Genomic DNA, 14,079 nt, shown 5'->3' with positions numbered 1-14,079 from the left:
ATGCTCTCTGAAACGTGCATAACATCAAAAACAGGGAGGCTCAGAAAGTATTCTTTGTTCAGACAGAGGGTGAAAGCATGAGTTAATCACATAAAGAATATAATACAAATGCAAAGAGTTTAAAGAATACAGCATTGGGCCAGTGAATGGTTTAAAATGTCAGCTGCCAGGACCACAGCAAGGCACTGGTGGAGAATCTCAAAAACCACAGTTGGGTCAGCACTGAGAGTCAAGCCTTTGAAAGTACAAGGGAAAAGTTGACAGACAACAAAGTGATAAAAATGAACACTACTGCAGAAGTGGACAAGCAAAAGTTCGAGAGCAAAGACAAAGCCAAAAAATAAAGAGCCTGGTCCAGGTCTTAAATACCATCAATGGAAGATGATGAAGGCTTCAAGCACTGGGATTTAAAAACAAATCAAAACAAAACAGTTTAACTATATTTTGTTTTTGGAATTGGCAATACAGCTCCTTTAAACATGTTCAATCAATAATAACTACAAACAAGGGATCCCTGGGTGGCGCAGCGGTTTGGCGCCTGCCTTTGGCCCAGGGCGCGATCCTGGAGACCCGGGATCGAATCCCACATCAGGCTCCGGTGCATGGAGCCTGCTTCTCCCTCCGCCTGTGTCTCTGCCTCTCTCTCTCTCTCTGTGACTATCATAAATAAAAAATAAAAAATTTAAAAAAAAATTAAAAAAAAAAAAAAAAAATAACTACAAACAAGCCAGGGAAGCATGTTTAGAACTGTACATCTGGGACTTAACTTCTATATAGGTAGTAAGTGAAATGAGAAAACACAACCAGCCTCCTAAGAACACTAAGAAATATATGGGAACTTTCCAGAACGCTTGGAAACGCGCTCCTTCCCGCTCTCCCACACCAGCCTTGGCCCTCTCACTGGTTGTAGAAAACGGTGAAAGAAACCACTTCCTATAATGTTGGGGGGGTCAAACCCAATGCCACCCAGGAGGAATTGAAAAAGGCTTATAGGAAATTGGCCTTGAGTACTACCCTGATAAGAATCCAAATGAAGGAGAGAAGTTAAAACAGATTTATCAAGCTTATGAAGTGCTCTCTGATGCAAAGAAAAGGAAGAGAAGAGGCAATTAAAGAATAAAGAAGGTGGAGCTGGTGGTGGTTTTGGCTCCCCCATGGAGATCTTTGATATGTTTTTTGGAGGAGGAGGAAGGATGCAGAGAGAAAGGAGAGGTAAAAATGTTGTATGTCAGCTCTCAGCAACCTTAGAAGATTTATATAGTGGTGCAGCAAGAAAACTAGCTCTGCAAAAGAATGTGATTTGCGATAAATGCAAAGGCCAAGGTGGTAAGAAAGGAGCAGTCGAATGTTGTCCCAATTGCCGAGGTACTGGAATGCAAGTAAGAATTCATCAGATAGGACCTGGAATGGTTCAGCAAATTCAGTCTGTGTGCATGGAGTGCCATGGGGAACGGATCAGTCCTAAAGATAGATGTAAAAGCTGCGACGGAAGGAAGATAGTTCGAGAGAAGAATCTAGAAGTGCATATTGACAAAGGCATGAAAGATGGCCAGAAGACAACATTCCATGGTGAGGGAGACCAAGAACCTGGTTGAAGCCCTGTGTGGCTTTCAAAAGCCATTATCTACTCTTGACAATCGTTATCAACTCTCATCCTGGTCAGATTGTCAAGCATGGGGATATCAAGCATTTGCTAAACAAAGGCATGCCAATTTATCGTAGGCCATATGAGAAGGGTTGCTTCTTAATCATCGAATTTAAGGTAAACTTCCCTGAGAACGGCTTTCTCTCTCCTGATAAACTTTCTTTGCTGGAAAAACTCCTACCTGAGAGGAAGGAAGTAGAAGAGACTGATGAAATGGACAAGTAGCACTGGTGGACTTCGATCCCAATCAGGAAAGATGGTGCCATTACAATGGGGAAGCATGAGGATGATGAACATCATCCTAGGGGTGGTGTTCAGCGTCAGATCTCTTAATGGGACCAGTGAAGAATAACACTGCTGCTGGCATTTTATATGCAGTAGTGAATAGAGTGAAGGACTATAATCAGAGCTCACTACTTGCTATTGTTTTTGTTTTAATATTCAACTATAGTAGTGTTTTAAAAGCTAAATGAAGAATAAACTCATATATAAAAGCTCAAAAAAAAGAACACTAAGAAATATATGACATAAAAGTCATAGATAGATAGAAAGAAAGAAAGAAAGAAAGAAAAAGAAAGAAAGAAAGAAAGAAAGAAAGAAAGAAAGAAAGAAAGAAAGAAAGAAGAAAAGAAAAGAAAAGAAAAGAAAAGAAAAAACTATAGAGACCATTTGGATTCCTTAGGATACCTCCTTCCTACCATCCACCCCATTCTTCCCACTTTTCACCTGAACCTCTTTATGTATGTATACAAAAAGGACTGTCAAAGAGTGGCAAGGACTGTCCTTAGGTGCACAGAGAAGGAACAGGCTCCTGGCATTAGTTATTTCCGAGACAGAATTCTGTTTTCCCCATATTTTCTCTCTAAAGCTACTTAAGCTCTCCTCTTCATCTTACCCTTTATTCCTATTCAGGTCAACTCGAACCTCCTCATTCATTTCTGTTCTACCCTTTTACTAGCTTCTATCAGCTTATCCATGTTCTACTGTCAACAAACTACTCTGTCTTTTGCCTTTAATATTAATACACTTCTACTTTATTTTTTTTTGCCTTGCATATGAATGGCTAGGATTTTGCAAGTATAATTTGTTTATAAATTAAGTTAAATTTATAAACTTAAAAGAGCTGGTAAATGTTAACAAATCTGTTTATCCCCACGCTGTAAGTTAGACACTATCATCTCTTGCCACCCCTTCATCTTATCTCAAGCTTGGTTCTTCCTGGACAACCTATTTCTCTCATGACTTAGCTATCCATTCTCCTACTCCTTCAGCTTGCTACAACTGCTTCTTGCTCCCAAGGGCCACTACTATTACTAAAATGTATCTTGGCAGTTTACATTACTCACCTAAACCATTCCATCTGCAACATCTACCAAGGTCCAGGATACCCTCCTTCCCAAAGACTTCAATTCTACTTTGTCCCACATTCAGCCATTATTCTCAGTAACTTCAACAATGGATGCTGAAGTACTTTCTACAACCTGAGCTTCCTCAACTCCTAAAACCTTCAGCCGCACTTCAGCCACCCACACATATAAACAAAGGAAGATAGGTCATCAATTGGAAGTGCAATACCCAGGATTATCATTCAGAGATCTTTTTTGTTGTTTTTTAAACCACAACTACTTTATAGTTCTACACCTGCTCCTTATATCCTTTTGGCTTCCCTAGTCTCCCTTCACAATTTAAATCTGTCCATCAGCCATTTACTACTCCCTCTCAGAATATCATGACCTTCCATTACATTGACCATGCACCTCCCCAATGACAATCTTCACCATCTGTTTTCTTTACATCCGCACACTGGGTGTCAAGTGCCACCAGAAAGCTATGAAATCTTCCATGGCTGATTCATTCTAAATGTAATTCTCTATTTCATTGACTAATCCAAGTCATTTTCATATTTAAATCTTTAATCCCATCAAAAACTCAAATCTCTTCCATAAAATTCCTTCAAATCACACCTTCTCCACCTGTAATCAAATCCTCTTTACAGCTTCTAAAATGCTGTATCTTCATCCATCTGTTACTTCTTGCCTCTAGTTTTGGAAAAAGAGCTGTTGTTCCTCCTTCTTAAAATAAACTTAATACAATTCCTACATTCAATGTTTCCATATTCTCCCAACCCACTCAGTCCTTTACCTCCATGCACTGTGGTCTCTGAACTGCTCTCCTGAAGACCAAAAAACAATTGTATGTACCAAATCATATGACCCACCACCCAAGTCCTTATACCCTCTCTGGCAAGGACATGTGAACTACCTCTTTTGTTTTATGTCACTGTACCACAGGATTCTACTGTAGTCTCTCTAGTTGCTGCTTCGGTCTCCAAGAAGCACTGGTCCTCTACTTAGGCCAAACAGTGGATATTTTCCCCAAGTTCTGTCCTGGAGCTTTCTCTAATTCTCTCCCCCTTCAGCGTCTCATCCCTTAACATTGCTTCTACATTTTCATTCCTCATATGGATATCCTCCCTCAGCTCCCAAAAATAACCTTTAAACCATCCCCCTCTGCTACAACCTAATGTATTCCTTAGGAACTGGAATATGTGATGATTTCTTTTTACCTGTATTCTTCAATCATTGCTTCAATTAATACCTTAATTATTAGTCCAAATAACTTCATTGCCATTATGACGCTACCAAATCCAGAATTAGTGGTAGCTTCAAACACCAACTCTAGGTACATATTCCCAAGTCTCTACTGGACCTCCTTCCTCAGTTGAATCCGGTATTTCTAACTCTGGCTAAATAAGTCCCCTTGCATACTTCCACTGGTGCCTCACACACTGGTCATGTGTCTTAAAACCAAAGTAATTATTCTCCCCCACCAAAATAGTTCTGCTAACTGATCCAATAATTTTTATTAATGGCACTACCATCCTCAGTTACCCAAGAAAAGCCCCAAAATTTCCCTTCTCTTTCTCTTTTCCTCTAGTTCCCCAAAAGCCACTTGCCATCAAACCTTCAATTCTTTCTTCTATATATCTCATTTCTTTTATTCCCACTACCACCACCACAACTTAGGTTTTCTACACTTCACACTTCTGTCATAGCCTTTTGACTTGTCTCCTAGTCACAAGGTTCTCTTCATTGCAAAAACAAAACGAAACAGGTCACCACATATGTCTTCTTAAATCACCTCATTTCCGCATCAAAAATCATCAATGGTTCCCCAATGCAAAGTTAAAAATCCTTAGACTTCCAAAAAATAGAAACTAGCCAACTCTCCAACAATCGTGAAATGAATAAATACACTGTGATATGTTCATAATAGAATCCCACAGAGAAATGAAAAAGAATGAACTACTGCTATATGCATCATGGATGAATCTCACAGACATATGATGAGCATAAGAAACCAGACACAGATGTATGATTCCACTAATAAGAAATTGAAAAACATAAAACTACTCTGTTGTGATAGAGATCAGAATAGTACAGCTGACCCTAAACAATGCAGAGGTTGGGCAGCCAACTTCTCCCCACAGTGGTCAAAAATTCAGGCGTAATTTTTGACTCCCAAAAACTTTGCCAATAGTCTACTGTCGACCAGAAGCCTTACTGATAACTATAGATTAACACATATTTTGCATGTTATATGTAATATATACTGCATTCTTATAATAAATTAAAGAGAAAATATTAAGAAAATCATAAAGAAAATACTGTAATTATCAAAAAAATTCCAGGGCAGCTCTGGTAGCTTAGCGGTTTAGCGCCGCCTTCAGCCCAGGGCATGATCCTGGAGACCCAGGATCAAGTCCCACATCAGGGTCCCTGCATGGAGCCTGCTTCTCCCTCTGCCTGTGTTTCTGCCTCTCTCTCTGTCTCTCATGAATAAATAAATAAAATCTTAAAAAAAAAAAAATTCCACTTGTAAGTGGATCTGTACAATTCAAACCCATTGAATGTTGTTCAAGGGTCACTGTAGTTACTTTTCATTGAGCGGGACATCAACTTAGAAGTGACAAACGAGAAAGCCTTCCCAGGTGTTGGAAATGTTGAACTGGATGGCGGTTACATAAAGGTCTACCTACAAAAACTCACTGTCTTGTAACCTTAGGATTTCAGCACTTTATGTACATAAAGTTGTAACTCAATAAATAAATTTTTAAAAACCCATTTAGACTAGATTGTGATGATTCCTCTACTTTACAGCCTTATTTCCCTCCATTCATAACATGAACCCTAAATTCCAGCTCATCTAGACCACCAAACCCTAAATGCATCCGCAACTTTTCTGTCACTCACTATCACACTCCCTCTTTTTGGAATACCAACCCTCACCACTTGCCTGCTATAATCCTTTAAGGCCTAAGCTACACACCAACTCCTCTCCAGTCGAACCTGCCATAGGTACTTCTGTCATGGACAGATGTGTACACATTTTTGTCCCTGGATAAACTCCTGAAGAAAATGAACTGTGTCATTTATAAACATATATCCTTCACAATGCCTACCATGGAACCTTGTGCACAGTAAATATACAAAAATATTCCCTGAAGAAATTATTGCAATCCCTCAAAAGCACCCTTCAATCTCACCCCTCCTTCTCAAACCAATCCATTACTGTCTCCACTTGCAAATCACTCCTGTTTACATATTTAATCATTCAACAAATAATTGAGGACCTGCTATATGCAATAAACTTTAACTTCCCACTCAAACATCCCCCACTAACCTACCCCAACCTATATTCCAGTTTCAGTTGCTGCCTTTTGAATCTTACCACAGCTCTAAATTTCCAGTCATCCTCCCCTCCGCTCACCATCCAATCACATTCTCCCCCCTCATTTCTAGTCCTACTGCTATCAAACAAATTCAAGCCCTTCTGAAGTTTCTCCAGTAGCCTCCTAACTGCGTTTCTCACCCCCCTCAATCTTACTATACCACCACACTGCCGCCAATCTCCCCTGTACAGTACAGCTATCATCAGATGAAGGTATTTAATATACAGGCTTTTATTCCATTCTCTACTCAAAAAAGTTGAGTAGCTATACGTTAATGATACATGAAAGTACTTTAATCCTAAATTAGCATACTTTAATCCTCAAATCGTCACCGTAACCCTTGCCAGAAGGTATAATAATTATCAATTTCTTGATGAGAAAGTGGAGTCTCAGAAAGGAAGTAATTCTCTCCATAATCATAGCACAGGTAAAACAGAAGGGCCAAGACTACAACCTAGCCTGTTTGCTTACTAAGCACAACATTAGATCAAATACAAACTACTTGGCTTAGCTTCCAAGGCCATCCATTTCCTACCCAACCCCACTGACTCTTCCTACCTTTTATCATATTATGGCCTATTCACGAACTCTGTGTTCCAAGCTATAAGTTGTGATCAATTGTTTAGTCATGAAATCAGTGTGTGAGCGCCAGCCACCTTTTTTTATTTTTATTTTTTTGCCAAACAGAGCAGAATGGGAAACATACGCGTGCATCCAGCATGGTAAGGGATATGGTTATTGAAGCTTTCTGTTTCATACATACACATATTCATACATGCATATTATTAGCTGAAGATGTGGATCATGGTAAAAAAAAAAAAAGTTAAACACTAACTCACTATTTCCCATAAATCCTTGGCTTTCTCACCTCCAAGTCTTTGTTTTTGCTAATCCCTCAGATTGGAATGCTCACTTTCCAGATATTTCTACCAGCCAGAATCCTATCCATCTCTTCAAAGACTAGCTAAAATACCACTTGCATGCCATTAAATGTAGTCCCAGGTTTTCCCCTAGTCAAATGTGTTTTCCGACCTTTTAACTTGAGTAACATCGTTTTCCTTCTATGTTGATCATAGTGGAGTTATTTGTGCACAAGTCCAGCTCCACTGCTAGACTATAAATCCCAAAGGATTTATTCCTGACTACACTGAACAATGCTTTTACATATAGCAAATGTTCATTATCTGTTGACTGAACTCACCCCATCATTTTCTGAAAACTGTTACAAATCCACATCATAAATTCTGCTACATTCTAAACTCCTGTTTATTCTTATCCTTCAAATTGTCTTACCATCTTCCTCCCAAAAATAACCATTTCAAGTAATCCTTTACACTTTCAATCTTCTTTGCTTTGCACTAAACATAAGCTATCATATATCAATAATCTTGTTCTTCTTTCATAATCATACTTTCCGTGGAATAACACCTTTCCTTCTCCATCTGGTTATCCTCCACTTTATTCCTAGTTTCCTAGCATTCATAATAATAGACCTTATATTTTTTAAACAGATTCTTCTTTCATTTTCTCTTCAACTAGACTTCCTCAATTATTTCAACTCATATTATAGCATACATTTATCTGTCAGCCCCATTAAATCCTTTGCAGAAAAGGCAGGTTATGAATAAGTAAACTGAAACTATCAGAAACATATAGATCATTTAGAGCTCCTAAATTATCTGATATTTTCTCATTCATTCATTTATTCAACAAGCATGTGTCTACTAGACATATGCCCTCAATTCTCTGACTATTCTATTCTGTAATTCAGAAAGCAGATTTGAGAAAAGCACGCAGGAAAATGCCAGGATAGCAGAGCCAAGTTGACTCATGCTCTTCACTCACAGAGACCAAGTAATTTGTGGGGTACAGGCTCATAAAAGGAAAAACTAAAAGTTACACTAGACATAGATGGAAACAGACCCCCTCCCTTCGTTGTTCCAGGGAGCTCAAAATCTACCCAGCAAAGGAGAATTTGAAGAGGAACAAACCAGTAGGAGTAGCTAAAATGAAATAGGCAGAAAGCATTTAGACAAAAATAGATCCAGACTCTAGGTTCATTCTAGGGCTGCAAGAGAAATTTGGAGCAATTTAGTTCCTCTCCTGAGATCCCTAAGGAATCCTTTCAGATATCTAGCTAAAGTATGGTACACTTAAATCCTTTCCCCAAACCTCAGCCAATATTCATTTCTCCATTCCCTGAACTCCTACAGCATTTACTGTCCATAAAACTCACTTGGGGTCTTAACCATAAACCATCCTGTTCACAGTAATCAAAGTGTTTGTTAACAAATATACCCAGAATTTATTTACATATTAAACTCAGTGAGACCCTCTGGGAGGTACCACTAGCCCATTTATTCACTCTAACCATCCAACCATCTGATGCACTTCACCAACATTTATTCGATGTTTGACTAACTACAAGTGAAACAATCACCACTGCTCAACATATTTCCAACTTCCTCTCAGAGAGTGTTTTCCAAAATCAGTTAAGTCAACCAAGAAAACCATTCCTATTTCTGTGACTAGCTGAATTTAAACCAAAACTATTCTTTATTCACTCTATTTGCTATTGACAGATCTTCAGCTTTTTTTTTTTTTTTTTTTTTTTTTTTAGAGGACTTTAGCTATTTACTTGAGAGAGAGTGAGGGAGAAAAGAGAGAACACAGGCCTGGAGAAAGGGAGAGGCAGAGGGAGGAGCAGACTCCCCACTGACCAGGAAGTCCCCGTGGGACTCCATTCCAGGGTCTGAGCTGAACCCACTGAGCCACCCAGGGTCCGATCTTAAGCATTTCTAAAAATCAAATCTTTCAGACTAAAAAGATTTGTCACCAATGAGACTATTCAGAGTAACGTTATGCCTCCTATTATTTATAACTGTGCCGTTCTGAAGGGATAATGAACTCTGAGGGTAGGGACCATGTTTAACCCACCTTTACAAGTCCAGTCCCCCCACAGCACACAACAGGCACTAAATAAATAAATTCATAGAAGATGCTAGAGGCTCAAAAGGGAATTCAGAAAAAGTGATCCAAAAAAGTTCTGAATGCTACTAGTAAAAATGACTACCAAAATACATAAATTCTCCTCTGGAGGCATACTTTTGATTTGTTTTTTTTTTTTTTTAATCAACTTTCTGAAATCTTACACTATTACTAAATTACTTCATAACTGTCTTTCTCCGCCTAAAAGAATAAAAATACCATAAATTCCTTAAGGCAAGAAATTTCACCTAACAGTTTTTTATTATCATGCCAAAAATGAATTAAATCAGACATATTCTTAAAACAGCTAAGTCTCTAAGCAGTCATTTAGGTAAGAAAATCCAAATTAAACCAGTCACCAACTCCAGATCCAGATTTAAAATTTACTCAGATTGGTGTGCCTGGGTGGCTCAGTCAGTTAAGTGTCAACTCTTGATTTCCACTTAGGTCGTGATCTCAGGGTCGTAAGACTGAGCCCTGTGTGAAGCCTGTTTAAGATTATCTCTGGGGCATGGGCGCCTGGGTGGCTCAGTCAGTTAAGCATCTGCCTTCAGCTCAGGTCAAGATCCCAGGAGTCCAGGGCTCCCTGCTCAGTGGGGAGTCTGCTTCTGCTTCTCCCTCTGCTCCTCCCTCTGCTCCTCCCTCTACTCCCACATTCATTCCTTCCCTCCCTCTCCCTCTCGTCTCTCCCTCTCTTCCCCCCCTCCTCCTTCGCAGGTAAGCACATGCATTCATTCTCTCTCTCAAATTAATAAATAAATAAAATCTCTTTTTTTTTTTTGAAAAAGATTATCTCTCTCCCTTCCCTCCCCGCCATGCTCTTTCTCAAAAATAATAACAATAATAATAATTTACTCAGCTTAAACTAGCCTCAGATCAGACAAGAATCTTTGGTCCCACCCCTTCGATGTTTCAGCAGGATTTTTCCAGTCCCATTCTAATCCATTCTCTCTTCTTCCCTTAAATCTAAAGGCTTCAGCAGTCAGCTATCCCCTTTGTCCCTCACTCTCTCAAACACACAACACACACAAAATTTCGTCTACAGTACTCCCATGGTACTTAGCAATTTGACACAGTCCCATTATTTTAACTAACAGTGAACACTACTTTCTATCAGTCATTCAACAGGTATTTAATTATAAGCACTTAAAAATCAAACTGTTTTGAGTTTCCCCACAGATAAAAGAAAGTCTGGGCTCCAGGGTAGGTTAGTAGCCCTTTCAAAACAAGGAGAGAATAATTCCCATAAGCAAATACAAGATTTAGCAGTATATAATCTGCATGTGAATGCTGTTCTTATCCAAAGTAAGGATTCTCCAGAGGTGAGGTTACTTAAACAAGACTTCTGAAAAGGGGAGCAAGTTTTCTTTCTATTCTCCCCATCTGTCGACAGACTTATTTTGTTGGTGACGTTAAACCTCACACCTAAATTTCAAAAATCGGTATTTTATGAATCAACCCTAAAATATGAGCAGCATACTTTCTTCCACCATTATTCTCACCATATTAGTGACTTAAATATGCAAATTTCCTTGTAACTGCCACAAACCTCAGTCTCACCACTGTAATTTTAAATCTCATTCACATCAACTATATCCAAATGTCCTCAGAATCCTTTACCCTTTCTTTAGCCTCCTACAAAATTATCACCACCTCCATCATACCCTGACCTTCATCGTCTTCCCCCTTTTATCACATTTCCCCACCCCTCCCTCCCTCCACACATTATCCACACCAATTTATTCCTTCCTAAAAACTCCTGTAATAATTGCCACAGAAGCCTGGAAAGAACAATCAAGGGTCATTTTAATCCATTCCCAGATTCCCCACTCTAAAACTCTCCAGAAGACTGTCAAAGAACACTGCACAGTCGACCTGTAACTAATTCCAAGATGAACAACTATCATTGCCGAGCAACTCCTCCTCAGATCTGTAACCAGTAACCCTTATGCGGCAAAGATGTTGTTTCCCACAACCCAATGTTTCTTACAGGTCCATCCCTTAAACTTCACTTTACCTTCTCACCCAGTCTATTTCCAGTCAAATTTTAAATGCTCTCTCTTTAAGCACATTATCTAAAGATGTAAAGAGAGCGAATAAAAAAAGGTAAAATAATAACCATCAAAGGCTTGAAAGGAGGAGAATGGGGATAACGCCAGCGACACAAAACCTTTCCATTCATAGAAGTCTTCTGACTCCTTCACAATGTCATTTTGATCAATCAAGAAATAACAGTGCACGCACATTACTCGCAGACCTGAGGAAAAGCATGATAAGAACTACAAAAACTAAGTAGTAGCCTCTGGAAAGTGGGACCGCAATAAACAGGTGAGACAGGGGCTATTGCTTTTCATTATAAGCTCCCTCGGGACAATTTTACTTTTTAATTATGTATGTATATTATTTCATGCAATTTAAAAGGGAATAAAAATAATAATGACATGCTATATTTAAGTCTGTTAAACTTCAAAAATTAAGTGATAATATACAGTGCAGGTGAGGGGAAAGAAAACAGACCCTCTCATTCTGTGATAATAAAAGTGGTTATATCCTACTACATAATATGCTGAAGCCCTTGAAGAGAGTAAACCTAAATGTACTGACAAAAGTTTTCCAAATTAAAAAAAAAAAAAATCTTGGATTATTTCCATTAAGATTTTTTTAATAAAAGCCCCTCTCATCTCTAATGCTAAATTCTCAACCTCCTTTAGATACATTTGCTAAACAAACCAATCACTGAATTTTCCCATCCCTCTCCCAAATTTCTTTCCATCTTTCCCATCAGTCCCTCCACCCTCTACTTCCAGAAAATGATTTTTTCATACCACCGTCCCCTCAGCTGAATTAATATCACAGTGTAATGTGCAGTCTTTCTTAATAATAAAAAGTGAATGATTTTTCGGGTAGATCTTTTAAAAGAGTACGGGTCTAGCCTCTATTTGCCTCTTGAAAATCTGGTCTGGTGGAAGCTCAGCAAATCCAAGAGGCCCTGGTTCAGTTCCTGACGTGGAAATGCTAATCCTCCCTGTAACCTGGCTCTAGAATCGTGCAGTCTCTTCAGGTTCCCCTAGACCTCGAGACAACCAGTCCTGACCTCCTTGCAACCTAAGACCCACACAGATATTCTAGATCCTCCACTCTGCAGGCCCACACCTTGCAGGCTGATGCATTCTCCTCAACACCACAATGCCCGCCTCCGTGAGAGTACACATTCAGGCGCCGGGAATAGCAGAGGGTCTCCCACCGGCCTCGGAGTTAGGGAACCAATGCATTCGGACTGATCTGAGCTCCAAACGCAGCCTCCAAAGAAAGGCCACCGAGCACCGACCCCCACCCCCACCCCCACCCCCTCCTCCACCACCAGCACCACCACCATTGATTCTAAGCCTGGGTACCGCGACCCAGGGCGGAGAATGTGGCATCAGTTCTCCTGGACCAGATAAGCTGAAGAAGAAAACCGCCAAGTCCAGTAATTTCCATTCCGGCGTTGCCGTCCCCCCGGCCTCTAGCAGATGACAATACTTCCAAATCCGCTAAAATCTGAACTCCTCGCTCGGGGAGGGAATCCCCTGCAGGCCAGGCGTCTCCTTACCGTCCGTTTCAGGAATTCTCCCGGTCGCCGGCGGCGCAGGGCTGCGAGGTCCCAGACCACGACCTGCGGGCTCACCTGGCTGTCGGTGACCCCCGAGCACTGCGGGGCCGCGACTTACCAGGTGTCACCTACAGGGGAGCCCCAACAGGTCCGGAGCCAGGCCAGCCCGGCCCGCCCGGGGACTCCCCAGTCCCCGGCCCGACCTCCGTCGCCGCCAGCGCTACATCTGCCTACGCTACCGGGCGCTCTCCGCACGGCCTCCGGCGCCGAGCACTTCCTCCGGCTTCATCGCGGTCCTCGCTGGGCGCCGAAACTCCTGGGCTCGCCTCCTTCCCTCGCCGCGCGAGCGCCTCGGCTCCTCGCACGGCGGCAGGCCCGCCGCGGCCGCACAATGAGCGCCCCGGGCTCCCCGGGCTCCCCGGCCCCGTCCGCGCCGCCGCCCCCCCGCCCCCCGCGCCCCGGGGCACGCTCGGGCTGCACGGCCGCTGCGGCCTGCGGCGCGGAGGGCGCGGAGGGCGCTGCACCAGGCGCGGGGCCCAGGCCGGCGGCGGCCCCGGCCCTGCACACCCACGCCCGCGGCCTCGCGCCCGGCCCGGACGCCGCCGCCCCCCGCCCGCCGCGGCCCCGCGCCCCGCCGCCCCCGCCGCCGCCCCGGGCCGGCCGCCCCCTCCCCCCTCCCGGGCCCGGGCCTCCAGGCCCAGCTTTACCGCGGGCGGCCGCCGAGTCGCGCGGTCCCCGCCTGCCAGCGGCCGCAGCTCCAGCCTTCCCCGCGGCCCGGAGAGGAGGGCGAGGGGGGAGGGGAGAGCACTTCGGCTGTGGCAGCTCCGGCGACGGCTCCCACCCCTGCGCCTTTCTCCTCTTCCTCCCCCTCCTCCTCCTCCTCTTCCTCCTTCTCTTCCTCCTCCCAGAGCAGTCGAGACGCAGACATGCCGCGGCTAGAGCGCCGCCGCGGTCGCCGCCGCCGCCGCCCGCGCGATGCATTGTGGGACGCCTCGCGCCCCGGCCGCGCTCCGCGCGGCGCCCGCCCCCGGCGGCCCTGGGGGCGGGGGGGGACCCGGCGGGGAAGCCCCGGCGCCTGCGTGTCGCTGCGCCCCAGCCGCGGGGCCGCGGGGCGGGCCGGGA

At 42.9% G+C, this 14,079-nt stretch overlaps 1 protein-coding gene across 2 annotated transcripts in view; it reads right to left on the bottom strand.

The window, feature by feature from the left end:
- The window catches only part of ZNF148 (zinc finger protein 148), a 120,179-nt gene extending 106,351 nt beyond the window's left edge, over positions 1-13,828 (bottom strand). For both annotated transcript variants that reach the window (XM_041722505.1, XM_041722499.1), the window contains exon 1: positions 13,665-13,828. The gene's annotated coding sequence lies outside the window, so the exon portion shown is untranslated. The remainder of the gene's footprint in view (positions 1-13,664) is intronic.
- Positions 13,829-14,079: the final 251 nt, after the last annotated feature.

Source organism: Vulpes lagopus, chromosome 1 (assembly GCF_018345385.1).
Source record: "Vulpes lagopus strain Blue_001 chromosome 1, ASM1834538v1, whole genome shotgun sequence".
Classification (NCBI taxonomy): domain Eukaryota; kingdom Metazoa; phylum Chordata; class Mammalia; order Carnivora; family Canidae; genus Vulpes; species Vulpes lagopus.
Note: the sequence above shows the minus strand (reverse complement) of the source record. Positions and strands in the feature narration are given on the sequence as shown.